The sequence below is a fragment of the Capsella rubella genome, unplaced genomic scaffold (assembly GCF_000375325.1).
Source record: "Capsella rubella cultivar Monte Gargano unplaced genomic scaffold, Caprub1_0 scaffold_14, whole genome shotgun sequence".
Classification (NCBI taxonomy): Eukaryota; Viridiplantae; Streptophyta; class Magnoliopsida; order Brassicales; family Brassicaceae; genus Capsella; species Capsella rubella.
In genome coordinates, this window is record NW_006238910.1 from 150,307 (window position 1) to 163,928 (window position 13,622).

The 13,622-nt window shown below is 38.8% G+C and overlaps 1 non-coding gene across 1 annotated transcript; it reads left to right on the forward strand.

The window, feature by feature from the left end:
- Window positions 1-13,126: 13,126 nt before the first annotated feature.
- LOC111829368 lies at window positions 13,127-13,233 on the forward strand. Its single transcript, XR_002832847.1, has one exon. It is a non-coding gene; the product is annotated as a small nucleolar RNA R71 (small nucleolar RNA).
- Window positions 13,234-13,622: the final 389 nt, after the last annotated feature.

Sequence of the window (13,622 nt, forward strand, 5' to 3'; positions counted from 1 at the left end):
ACCGCGGAGTTAGCGGGGAGGAAATCACGCCGCAATAAGTAGCTCGAATGTAGGATCGTTTGTATAAATAGGAAGAGAGGAATCCATTATAAGGGGTTGGAATAATAAGAGAGAAAAGCAATATACACTTAGTTACCATTTTACTTCGTACTGAGCACTCGTTCACTATTCATTCTTAACTTACTTCCCACTTCTTAGTTCACACGGGTCCAGGTCGAGGTCGCCACGGAGAATAGGATCCCTATCCAAACTAACTTCTCATTCAGATCGCGTGTGGATTTCGTTTCCCACACTAATGAAGCTGCAAAGAAGAAGAGGGAAACAACGGGGAAATCAAGCTGTGATGTTCCACCAAAAACAAGAAAAAGACATGCTCGTAGATCAATTTTATGGGCACATTTTGTTAAGAATGTAGATTCTGAAGATCCAGTTAGCAATTGTCGGTATTGTGGGCAGGAAATTGGATGTGACAGCAAAAAAACACGAACAACTCCCATGAAGAATCATATGGAAAAATGTAAGTTGTTCTTGGGTTATAAAGGGTGTGGTTCTCAGTCTGTTTTAGCTCCTGATTCTAGTGGAATAGTCACAACCATGAACTATGATAACGACTTGTTCAGAAGGTTAGTAAATGAGTTGATTGTTCTTAATGACCTGTCATTTTCATTTGTGGAATCAGAAGGGTTTAGGAGATTATGTGTCAATCTACTGCCAATGTACACGGTTCATTGTAGGAAGAAGCAACTACAGACATTTTCTCAATGTACTTGCAAGCAAAATAATCGATGAAGAAGCTGTTTGGTTGTGATAAGAAGAGGGTATCTCTCACAACAGATATATGGACAACTCCTACTACTTCATGGAGTTACATGGTGGTGACAGCCCACTAGATTGATGCTAACTGGGTGTTGCAGAAAAGGATAATAAGCTTCAAACCTGTCAATGACCATAAGGGAGAAACCATTGCTGAGTAGCTTAGTCAGTGTGTAGAGGATTGGGGAATTGGGAGTGTTTTTACAGTGACAACTGACAATGCCAAGGGTAATGATAAAGCATTAAGGCTGCTCACAGATGCTATGAGGCTGAAGGGACCTCAAACATTAGTTAGGGATGGTGCATATATACACATGCGTTGCTGTGCTCATGTTCTGAACTTGATTGTGAGAGATGGTTTAGCATCAGTGAGTGCGAGTGTAGTGGCCATCATAGAGCAGCATCTCATTCCCTTAAGCTTCAACAATGATGAGCTCCTAAAGACACAAGTAATAGCCATGAGGACTAAGTTTGAGAATGTTGAATTAAGCGGAATAACAAGAGAGAGAGATGCTAGATTTGAGTAGCAAGAATAAGAAAGAGATTGGGAGAGAAGATGAATAGTAACCAAGAATAGAAATGAGAGAGAATTACTCTTCTTACTTCATTAGGTTTACAACCACACAAATATATAGGTGGGATAAGGGATAAGCTAACAAGGGAAGCTAATAATATAAATAATGCTAATCTATTTTATCTCTTAACATCCCTCGTATGTATAGTATAGACCAAAGTAGAGACGAGCCTAATGGTCTATACTATCCGAACTTAGTCAATATAAAATAGACCAATATAAAGTAGAACATAATGGTCTATTCTATCTTGACATACTCAATAAGATCTTGATCAATACTCCCCCTCAAGCTTAGCTTAATGAAATAGCCCATTGGTGATCATTGCCAGTGTATTTGATCCAAGGAATAAGATGCAATTTGCATCTATTTGCTTTGACAAGCTCTATGGTAAAGACAGTGAGGAGAGTAAGCATCGAAAATCCTCAATCAAAACTATAATGAAGAATATGTATGAAGAGTATGTCTCTAGGCTAACCACCCCCTCTTAAGGCGGATCTAGGAATGATATTGGAGATTCCGAGCAAACAAGCGAAGTGCTTTTTGATTTGTCAGATGAGGATGGGTATGACAGGGAGTCTTTGTATGAAGAGATGGATAATGAAACTGCTAATGAGGAAGTTAGTAATGAGTTAAACATATACTTGATGGAGAAAGCTGTGAAGAGCAATAAAAAATGTTTTGGGATGAGGTGCTAGCATGGTGGAAGCGTAATAGTGTGAAGTTTCCTATATTAGATTAGCTTGCTAGGGATGTGCTTGCCATTCAAGTTTCTTCAGTTGCTTATGAGTCAGCATTTAGTACAAGTGGGATAATTTTAGACCCTTACAGAAGTTGCTTAACATCCTATTTGATTGAAGCTTTGCTTTGTTTACAACAGTGGCTGAGAAACACTATGGAAAGGAGAAGATTGCAAACTTGGCTCAGATGCTTGATGAATTGGAGTTCCATGACACATTAGGTAAACATTTACCCTTTTGTATATGTTTATACTTGATCTCATTTAAATTATAAGGGTTTAAGATATTATAGCTTATGACTATTTCATATATGTTCCATTTGTAGCTTCTCCTTTTGACCAATCTCAGGCTGATGTGTGAGTTGCAGGTGGGGTAAGTTACTGAAGCTGGAATCACAGTGGCTACGGGGTAGAAAACAACCTATGTATCTTTGATCTCTCTTTCACTCTTTCTAGCTTATGACTTAAACTTATGTGCCTTTTGAACTTGATCTTTCTGTTATGTTTATGTCTTTATGATTTGGAATTTGTTTTTGAAATGATGGAACTTGTTTGTCGTTAAAAACAAGTTATGTTTGTTATTTCTTGCTCAAATGTTTTATTGTGCTTCATTTTTGTTAATTTCGGTGTTAATTCAGGTTGGTTTTAAAAAAAATCGTATTTTTGTTAATTTTTGGTGTAAATTCGGGTTTGTTCGGAACCAAAAATTTATATATGAACTAAACGGGTACCGAACCGAACCGATCCATAATTTAATTTGGTTAGTTTTGGATCAATTCGAAAAATAAATACCCGATAACCGGAATACCCGACCCGAACCGACCCAAATTACCCGAATTCCTAGGGCTAACTAGGAGATTAAATCCAAATATTTATAAGGTTTTAAAAGGTTCTAAACGGCATTTATAAGGTTTTTAAAAGGTTTACAATATTTATATAAGGTTTTTAAATGATTATTAAAAAAATTTTAAAATGTATTTATATGGTATTTATGAAATATATATATATATATATATATAAATTTACACACGTTTTTTTCCGGCAAATCAAATATATTGATATCAGAAATTGTTTACAAGATACATTAGCATTTCGAAACAACCGTTTATGCAAATATAGGAAATTATTACAATTTCGATGAAAGAGTGGATAGTAATCATGCTATCTTTAGACTTATAGGCTAACATTTATAATATGTTATGTCCCCCTTTCACACACCATTTATTGGCTATCAGCATATAGCTGAGACTCCAAAATGCACTTGGCATAAATTTTAAAAGAAAAAACTGAATTGTTGCTTGAAATGAATAAAAATATGTCTTCTGAATATTATTAGAGCATGCCATATTTGCCAATAATAGCATTGCCAATTCATAGTTAACAAGATTCCTTTGTATTCTTTTGAAAATCTATGTAGTCTTCTTACCCTTGACGGCATATTATGATTTATTCGAGATTGTTTCAATGATCAAAATCAAGACCGCATTTGGACGAATCAACTGTTCGTGTAATGAGTGAAGCAACATGTTCCCGTGAACAAAACGTTGTATTGTCGAACAAAACACATGAAGCGTCACCAACGTAAGGAGAGAATGGCTATCACCACCCACAAAATATAATACCAACTATGATCAACTTGATACACTTGTAGTTTCATCTCACAAAAAATAGAATCGTAAGCGATTAATCAGGATCCGATATCCAAAATAGATTTCCAATTCTCAAATTGAAGAAGTTCAACCGAGAAACAGAAACTCTATTATAATGAGATTTAGACATTCCCGTGAAGAAACGATGGGCACTGCTCAAAGACGGAATGAAACCGACTCCATTGTACTTGGCTTGAGGCCCGAATAGGGTCCGAGATAAGCTCTCATGAAAAGAGAGAAAGTAGACTCCACTTTGTGGAGAAACTTGATCGCGACATACATGAATAGAGACACCCGCCGTTCTCGAGACCACATCTCTTACACATGGCGGTGAAGTTTGTGTGCTATATAACATTAGCCAAGCCGACAAACTCAAATCTGGGTCCAATATGGATGAAATCAGAGTTGATATTGAGAATGACAAACTTAGATGCAATACAATCGATACGAGGAGGCAAAAAACATGGACTTTGAAATCTCGATTTGCCATAAATTAGTGCTTAGATTTATATAAAAAAACAAAAGAAAGAAACTAACTATAAAAAAAGCTGATCGACGCCGATAAAGACGACGCCGGCCGGAGATGATGAAACTAGAATTAGTCGCCCTTGATGTCGATTGGGAGAGAAAACGGTTATTCCAGAAGGAAATGTTTTAAACTATCAACTACTGAATTTAAAACAAGCAGGAACTAAGCAAGACACAACATTGAACTAAAACAAAAATGAATCTACAAAAATAAGAACATGTAGTGAACTAGAAATGCAAGAAAAGAAATGAAGCAAGGTAAATCAATCAATTCAAGGGAGCATCTGGGATGAGATGGTGACTTCAGTGGAGATCTTTAAGTTCACTAGGTTGCTAAATCAATCAAACACAAACAATGTTGTTTCCTAAACAACAAGCTCATAAGCTAACCAGTTCAATCACTTCCTAATCTCAACTTCTGGTTGATGAAACATGTAAAGAATAGGCATTAAGAATCAACTCATTAATGTCAAATAACACTCTAGACAACCAATCTCTTGGGCTAGACATAAAATTCTGATATTAGATTATCCGACTTTCCATCGAACACCTCTCGGGTGTGGAAGCCTGAGATCTAATCACCACTTTATTCGAATGGGATTAGTGTTATATACATTTATACATATGGGCAACCTAGCTACCTAAATTTCTCCACCTACACATCTAACTCATCCCCAAAACCTTAAGAATCTACTCAGATCTGACAAACATACTTAACTAGAAATCTCTAAATCATGCATAACTAGATAGATAATGATCTAAGGAGCAAGATAATACAATGAAGCAAAAGCAAATACTCAATAGATCAAAAGATGTGGAGTTTACAAGATTCTGGAAATTCTAAAGCAAAATGAAGAAAAACCCTAATACAACTCGAGATGATAGGTCATTAGGCAAAAAACCTTTTTATAGCAAGTTAGGTAGTCCTAAAACACTAGCAGACAAAATAGAAAGTCGGTTTAGTGGTGCTCGATCAGTCTGCTCGGTTGTTAACCCGATCGGTCTGGTCGGATGAGTTGATCAGATGGTTGGTCGAGCTGCTTTTCTGGTCCACTCGAACACCCGATCAATTCCATGGCTTGGATCCTCCTGATCGTTCGGATGCAACATCTACACTTGGTCGATTTGTCATGATTTGCTTTTTTCCCTTGGGTAAACACTTATTTATGCACAAAAACTACAATGCATGCAATGCAAAGCCTAGATTCTACAAGTGTAGCAAAACAAGGCAAATATGCATAAATGATCAAGTAATGAGACCTAAAATGACAAAAACAATGCATAAGACTAGTGCTAAAATGAGTAAATTCCAGACACATCAACTCTCCCAAACTTATTCTCTGCTTGGCCTCAAGCAAATTCAGAGTAGGAAGAGAGGTTTAAAGGTGGGGATTCAGAACCAATACTTGCTGCTAAAGTAGTTAAAATCAATGTCGTTGTCTATAGTTCTAGAATGCAAATCATATAAACCATACTCTGAAGACTTTAGCCATGCTTATCTCAACACAAAATGTCATCAGTCATAGAACCTAGGTAAGCATTGAAATTAACAATTCCTTTTAACATTCTTTAAATAGTAACCATGAATTTGGATGTGAAGTGAATACAAACTCATTTGGCTAGGTATGAAAAGGTTCAAGAGAAAAAGAGGGTCTCATTTAGAGAGGGTTTAAACGTTTAAGTATTGGGATCTCTCAAGGAACAAGATTGAGCTTTTGGGAGAATGCTAAAGGTAAGGACCAACAAATGCATACATGAATAACATCTTGACTACCCAAAGGCCCCAAGTGGTATCCTAACTTTCTAAACCCATATGGTCATATTCTACCCTTTTAACTCTTTTAATCTCATGATAAACTAGTGGATAGGGGGTTTTCTTAATAATCACTATGGTTCTCTTTCTTCTTACTACATAAGACATCAAACCCATATGGTCATATTTTTCCTTCTTTCTTTTAAAATCTAGAACCATCTTTTTATACTTTGCGTTCCCCACACATCTTTCACTAGAACCTTGAACTTTTCTGAAACTTTTACTCTCCTAAAGACTCAACTCATTCCGTTTTTTTTTTCTTTTCTTTTTCACCATCCCAAAAAATCCCAAAACCCATGTAGAACCCATCCTAGTCCTATCTGATCCGAAAAATGCAAATCAGAACTACTCAAGATCATATTTCTGTCAGCTCAAACCTAACACGTTCTCTTAAAGCTCAATTCATTAAATAGGCCTTCCACTCAAAATTAACACAAGGCTTGAAGGAAAGGTTAAGGCTTTTAGGGTGTGGTTAACTGGTCAAGGTTATGACCAGCTAGTTAGATCAACAAAAGGGTGGTAGAAAGAGGGAAAGAAGATCCAAGTATGTATACAAGGTATTTATGAGTTTGAAACAAATCACAACCAGATAATTATCAATTGAAGTTAAAGTTCTAATAAACAAGGAATGTCATCAAATTAAAGCAAGCTTCAGTTTAGACTAGAATTCAAATCATGCGATCAAAGAATGATGCGGTCTCAATTCAAGGTCATACGATTGCATTAAACAATGATGGACGAGGGCATTGATTCTAAGCCTAATGAAACAGCAAGATCTTTGTTATAATCATCCTAATCCCCTATGCAAATGCAATGATCCTAAATGCAACATCCTAAAGAAAGACTAATATGCAAATGCAACTATATGATCACTCTGTTTTTTAAAGATTTTTTTTCTAAAAACTTTTCAAAATTTTAGGGTTTATTATGCACATAGATGATTGCAATACTATATGCTAAAAATTTGAAAATAAGAATAAAAGAAAACATGGTTAGATGCTATACTAGACCCTCCTCCAAACTTAAATTACACAGTTCCTATGTAACAAAAGCAAGGAGAATGATCTAGTATCTAAACAACAGATCTCTAAATGAAATGCAACGGTATAAAAATGATATAGGGAAGGTGTGTACCTTATGGGTTAAAGAAATAAGAGCCCATAGCTAGGCTCATCTGGTCATAAGTGTAGCCTAAGATGTTCTCTACGTTGATGGTGCAGTGCATCGGGTCGACTGGCTCCTCCACAATGTAATCGGTCAAGTAATCGACCTGCTGCTCGATCGCCTGGTCGGATGCCTAGTCAGGCAGGAATTCGATTGCTTGTTCTTGTGCATCCTCTGATTCTAGCTCGGACTGAAGCTCTTGTTGCACTCGATCTGATGCTATTGTTGAGATTCTCCTGAACAGACTTTTCCTTTTATCAAATGAGGATCTGGGCAGGGGTGAGAAATCAATCTTCGGGGCTCCATGTGTGGAGTAACTCCTGGGCATGAAGGATGGTGCAGTTGTAGGAGGAGGTCCTGCTGGAGAAAAAGAGCAACTAACCTTCTTCTGCAAGCCCTTGATGTGAGCTCCCATGTCCTTAACTGACTTCTTCAATGCCTTGATTGTCTTATCTTGAAACTTGTTCCACCTCTGAAGAAGGTTGATCTTCTCGTGAGCATCTTTAAGACTAGCTTGTCTTTCCTGAGTGATACAAGACTCGGTGGTGAGCTTGTATTAGGATAGATATGATGGCTTCACAAGATGGCGGTCGCTTCTCTCTTGTGAAGGAATGATGGTCGTTGATGTAGATCTGACACGATGGCGGTCGCTTCTCTCGTGTGGGATCGAATGAAGGGGAAGTGCTAGCGGATTGAAGTACACCACAGAGATGTGATTGGTCTCTGATACAGTACACGATCTTAGCCTTGTGGAATCACACACACAAGACAAAGAACAAGCTTATTCTCTTAAGGACACTTAAAGAGAAGAAGTGAAGAAAGTTCGGTTCTTTATTGATAATCAAGGGTAAAAACTCGTACAACTGCTACAGAGGGACTTTATAAGAGTCCTTCAGCTAGCCCTAGGGCCAAAATAAATGTAAAAATGCAACAAAGGAAACAAATAAAACTACATACACAAATCCATTGTTTTGGGAAAGAAATAAGTGAAATACTAAAGCAAACTTGAAGCCTCATGATGAGCACGTCTTCTAACCGTTGTTGGGGCTTAATGGACCTGCAAGTAGCAAAAATATTGAATAGAACTTACCTGAATGCGATTTAGGCCTAATAGCTGTTCTCTGAACTACGTCCTATACTACTTCAGGAGTCTTGTTAGGTGCCCGTTTGTTTGTTGGTTTCTTGAATTAGATGGCTTCTTGGAGTTTCTCTTGGGTAGCTTGATCAGTCTCTTGAAGCTCTTTCAAGTCCTTGATGTCTTGTTCTTGATCTTCACTCTCTCGATCACTCCCAAAGGTGAAGCTTGTTTTGTTTGTCTCTTGTAACTCCATTGTTTTCTCTTGGATTCTAGAGGTTTCTTGACCTGTCAAAGGAGAATTCATACCTGGGGAAATGGTATGTTCAAGACTCATTTGGGTGAATGCTTCAGCAAGCTCTTCCTCGGCGATGGGATCATATCCGTCGTGATGGAGTAAAGGTGGTACAGACCAGTTGACGTAGTTCAGCTCGAGTGAGCTTACAATGTTTTGTACAGCTAAGTTGAACCTCTTTCTAAGTTGTTTAGACTTTGAACGAGTCATGGGACCTACTGGAACGACTAGTACATGGTGTGGTACATGATCTGGTACGTGATCTAGTTCAGCGGGTTGGACAGGATAATCGATGTCCGCATCACTGAGTCTCTTCGAAATGAAAACCTTCTGAACTATCCTCATCCATCATATCTATACTTACATTAGCCCTTTGACTCTCCTCATGAACAGCTTGTGAACTAGTAGAACTATACAAAAGCTGAGTGACAGGCCAAAAGTCAATGTTCAAATCCGTTCTTATCGAGGTAACTTCTGCATTTGGAAGAATAATCCTAGAAGGTCCACATCACACGCCACAAGCATTGGTGTAATAATACCTCCTATGCAAAGTTCTCCTCTAGAACCTCTAACGTGCATTCTTGCTGCCCAATCTTTATAGTACATCAACTGATCTAGCAACATAAATGTGAGATCGCAATCATCCTTTTCACCAGCTAGAACCGTTCCATTCCTAATACTACTCAACACTCCACATAAAGCAATATCTATCATCTGAAGTTCCCCCTCATTCAAGTTCCTAGTTTCTTTTCTAACAAACAATGTGTTAGCTAAAGATTTATGCAAGTACATTGATCATTGGACTGCGAATTTAAGCACTCTTGGTCTTTGTTGAAGCATAGACTTCATTGTTTCCAATTGTTGCCCAAAGAGCTCTCAACTCCTCCTTATCAATTCGTTGGTTAATCCTTGAGCCTGTTTTGAACCCATAAAGCGTGTTGATTTCCTTGAATGAAAACATGTTCTCTCGACCTCTAACCGTGAATGTGATGTTGCCAAAACCATCCTCCACAAACCTCTCAGCAAAATCATCATAGAAGTGAATCTGTAGAGAACTCAAAAACTGGCAAGTTTCCTCCTCAAACGTTTCTGTGTTCATCCTCATAAAGTCGGCCAAACCAATCATCTCAAATAGATACTCAACATCTCTAGCAATCCCCAATTTAACCATTGAAAGCTTCATCTCTTTGAAGATTCTATAAAGTTCCTTAGGAGTTAAATCTCTTTTCCCCTGCATTGGTTTATCTTCTTCTACATCTTCCTCAGTTTCCTCAACCATAGGCTCTCAAGGAGGTCTCTTTCCCAATGAAATGTCCTTTCTTGCCCTTGAGAACCCAACATTTGCTTTTGCATCACCCCTTTCATCATCAGAATCATCTCCATCAATTGCTTGGTCGTGTGGCCGAACGAGTTGCTGCAAGTTCTTCTCCATCAATCTCCATTGATATGAAACCTTGTTCTTGGGCTTGGGATGAAGAATCAAACTCGATTTCAGCCCTAGAGGATCAATTGTGAAAGCTCTTCTTAACCTTCTTCTTCTCTTGATTCTTCTTCATTATTTCCCCTGAAAATATGAAACTCAAAGCTAAAATTCAGTGGGTTAGTAGCAAAATCGAGTTCTTGAAGTTTCTTGAGAGTTTGAACTTGATTTTGTTTTAAAGAAGAAGAAGAAATGGAATTTAAACTTTTAACCCAAAAACTAGAGAAGAAATAGATAAGAGAGAAACAAACTCAGCAATTTATAGTGGTGAAGCTTGAAAATCGCAATTATGGAGGTGAAGAGTGCAAAAACACTTGCCTTTGTTCTTTGGAGAAGAAGCATAAAATTTGTGGCCAAAGGAAGGAGATAGGACAAACTCGAGTACGGAAACGGGCCAGGAAACGGTTGGGTCGGTTCGCGTGTGTGGATCGAGTGTGTCATCGGATGGGCCTCATATGGGCTTAAGGTGGTACTGTTTATAACTGCTTGATTTTGGGCCTTTGGTGGACTCGATTGGACTGCACTGCTCGATCGAATTCGTAGAATGGGCTGGATCAGATTGCATTTTGAAAGGCTAGACAAGTCCCCAACACAATAGCACGATCAGATTTCAGCCTTAATTGGATCGATTTGAGCCTCCCAACTCACATTTCACTCTTACACCAGTTCATGAATCACAAATAGTCAAGCAAAGAAATTAACATTAAAAGTAAAGAACTATTTACAAGGATACGATTGGGACTCCCTCCCAGGTGAGCTTGTTTAAAGTCACTGAGCTTAACTTTGCATGTTCCTCAAATTGGATAGAGCCGTGGAGAGACTCGATGATTTTATCCAATATCAATGACCAATGAACTTCAGACCTATTCTACATATTATTCCTCTTTTTGAAACTGAGAACTCTCTTAGCCGTCCTTGAAATTAGGATATGGTTCCTCCTTTTCAGCTTCACAACTTGCTTACCCATCTCTTGAATGGTGGTTGCAAGTCTCATCAAGTCCTTTTTAAGAGTTTTGATAACCTGGAGTTCTGTGTAGGTGGGAGAGGAAGAAAAGCTTTCTTCTGTTCCAATCATTGTAGTTTGATATGGATCTGCCATGTTGATCATCATCTTTGTTCCTCTTCTAAGATCGAGGCTCATGGTTCCCTTGGCTATGTCAATCACCATACCCGCTGAAGCTATGAAAGGTCTTCCAAGGATTAACTGATACTGCAGCTCTCTTTCCATTTCAAATATCAAGAAATCAGTAGAGATTTTGATTCCCCCAACTTCTACTAGAAGATCTTCTAGCACTCCTATGGGCTGCCTGAAACTCCTATCTGCCATTACAACCGTTAAGCTACAAGGCGTAAACTTTGTATATCCTATTCGTTGTGCTATTGAAAGGGGCATAAGGCTAATTGAGGCTCCTGAATCGCAAAGGCATTCACTGAAGATTGTCGATCTGATCGAATAAGGTAGTGTGAAGGCTTCGAGATCTCCTATCTTTCTGGAAAAATTGGATCTTGAGTGGGCGATTCCCATCCCTTCTTCTGCTGCATCCTCTCGAGCAACAATTCCTTAAGAATTTCCTTATAGGAGGGGATATTAGCAAAAGCATCAACCAAGGGGATATTAGCTGGTCATTCCCAGTTAAAGAGTCAAGGATTTTGTTATATTCTTCTTTGATTTATGCGTTGTGCTGCTCTGGATAAAGCAATGGTCTTCGAGATGAAAGTTCTGGACTAGCATCTCTGATGGGCTGAAAAGGTTCGTCGAAAGCTAACTCACACGTCCGTTCAAACACACAACATGCTTGATCAGATTCATCTTTTGAGTCTTGGGTGGTATGTTGACTGTGGTGATCTCTTGAGAACCCTCATTCTCTGTACTCTTCTAATGAATCCTCTCGAGAAGAAATTCTTTTAGAATAGCCTTGTAGTTTGGAAAATGAGCAAAGACTTCAACTAGAGCAGCTACATGTTATGCCCAGTTAGAGAGTCAAGGATCTTGTTGTATACTTCCTTGATCTCTGCCTTGAATCTTCCTTGAAATGGTAGTGGTTCTTTGAAAATTGGGGCCTTGACCTGAGATGCAACAATTTGGGGAAAGATAGAAGGCACTCCATTGAGCACTCGATTCGCTGGTCGATGGCATGGTTGATATGCATAAAATTCCCCCCCCCCCCAAGTTGATATTCCTTGTCCTCAGGGAACTGAAAGGTAATGGCATGGGGCAGAAGCAAACTCGTCAGGATTGACAACAGACTTTCCTGGTAACCGACCAAAAGAAGTGGAGGTTACTCGTCCTTCTAAAGATATGACACTAGTGGATATGGCATCGCACTTCAGATTTAGGTCATTGTAATTAGATGTCATTTGGCTTTGAATTGTACCTAGCTTCTTCGATGTCTCCAGTGCGAATGTAGCTTGGCTTTGTACCATTTGCTAAATCATTATTCTCAAGTTAATATCCTGTGGTGATGTCATTTGCTGCGGTTGAAAACCCGGTGGAGGTGCTGAGTAAACTTGCTGGAATTGTTGCTTGGGGATAAATCCTTGTTGTTGATTGAAGGGAACTTGGTCTTAAGGATTTGCTACGTTACTATTTATGTAGGAGAGGTTTGGGTTCACCTTGTAGTTTGTGAAAGCTTTTTGAAATCCTCCTTGATTCAAGTAACTAACTTCCTCGGTACCATCACCTTCCCCTTCTTGCTGGAATTGCTCCTCGTCGGAGACGAAGTGAACAGCTTTCTACTGTGCCATGAGTATCCTATCAATCTTATCACTCAAAGACTTAAAGTCCTTCTTATACTTCTCTTCATGGTCTGAGCTTCCCCTATTGGTTCTATCATACTCTTCATTGTAATTCACATCAGATTGGGCAAGGTTCTCAACCAGCTCCCATCCCTCATCCACATATGTCTTTAAGATGTTTCCATGACTTGTGGTGTCGAGAGACATGCGGATCTTAGGAAGCACTCCCCTGTATAGAGTACTGAGAAGGGACTCCTTAGTGAAACCATGGTGTGGGCATTGAGATTGATATCCCTTGAACCGTTCCCATGCTTCACATAAAGTCTCGCTGTTTATCTGGGTGAAACTTGAGATTTCATTCCTAAGACGGGCTGTGCGGGAGGTGGAAAAGAACTTGGATATGAAAGCAAACCTACACTCCTCCCAAATGGTTATAGAACCAGCAGGCAAACCTTTTTCCCATTGGTGAGCCTTGTCTCTGAGTGAGAAAGGAAAGAGGCGAAGCTTGAATCCGTCTTCACTTATGCCTTTGATCTTGGTTAATTCACAAAGGCGGTCAAACTCGTCCAAGTGGTCTAACGGGTCTTCCATTGGTAAACGGTGAAACTTATTGCTTTGTACCATGGATATGAGGCTATTAATGATTTCAAAATTATTATTTTGAACAGCCGGTGGTACTATCCCTAACCTCTAGACATGGCTATTAGGAGCATCTCATGTACCTATGCGTGTTGCACGCCTTTGATTCGCATTTTGTT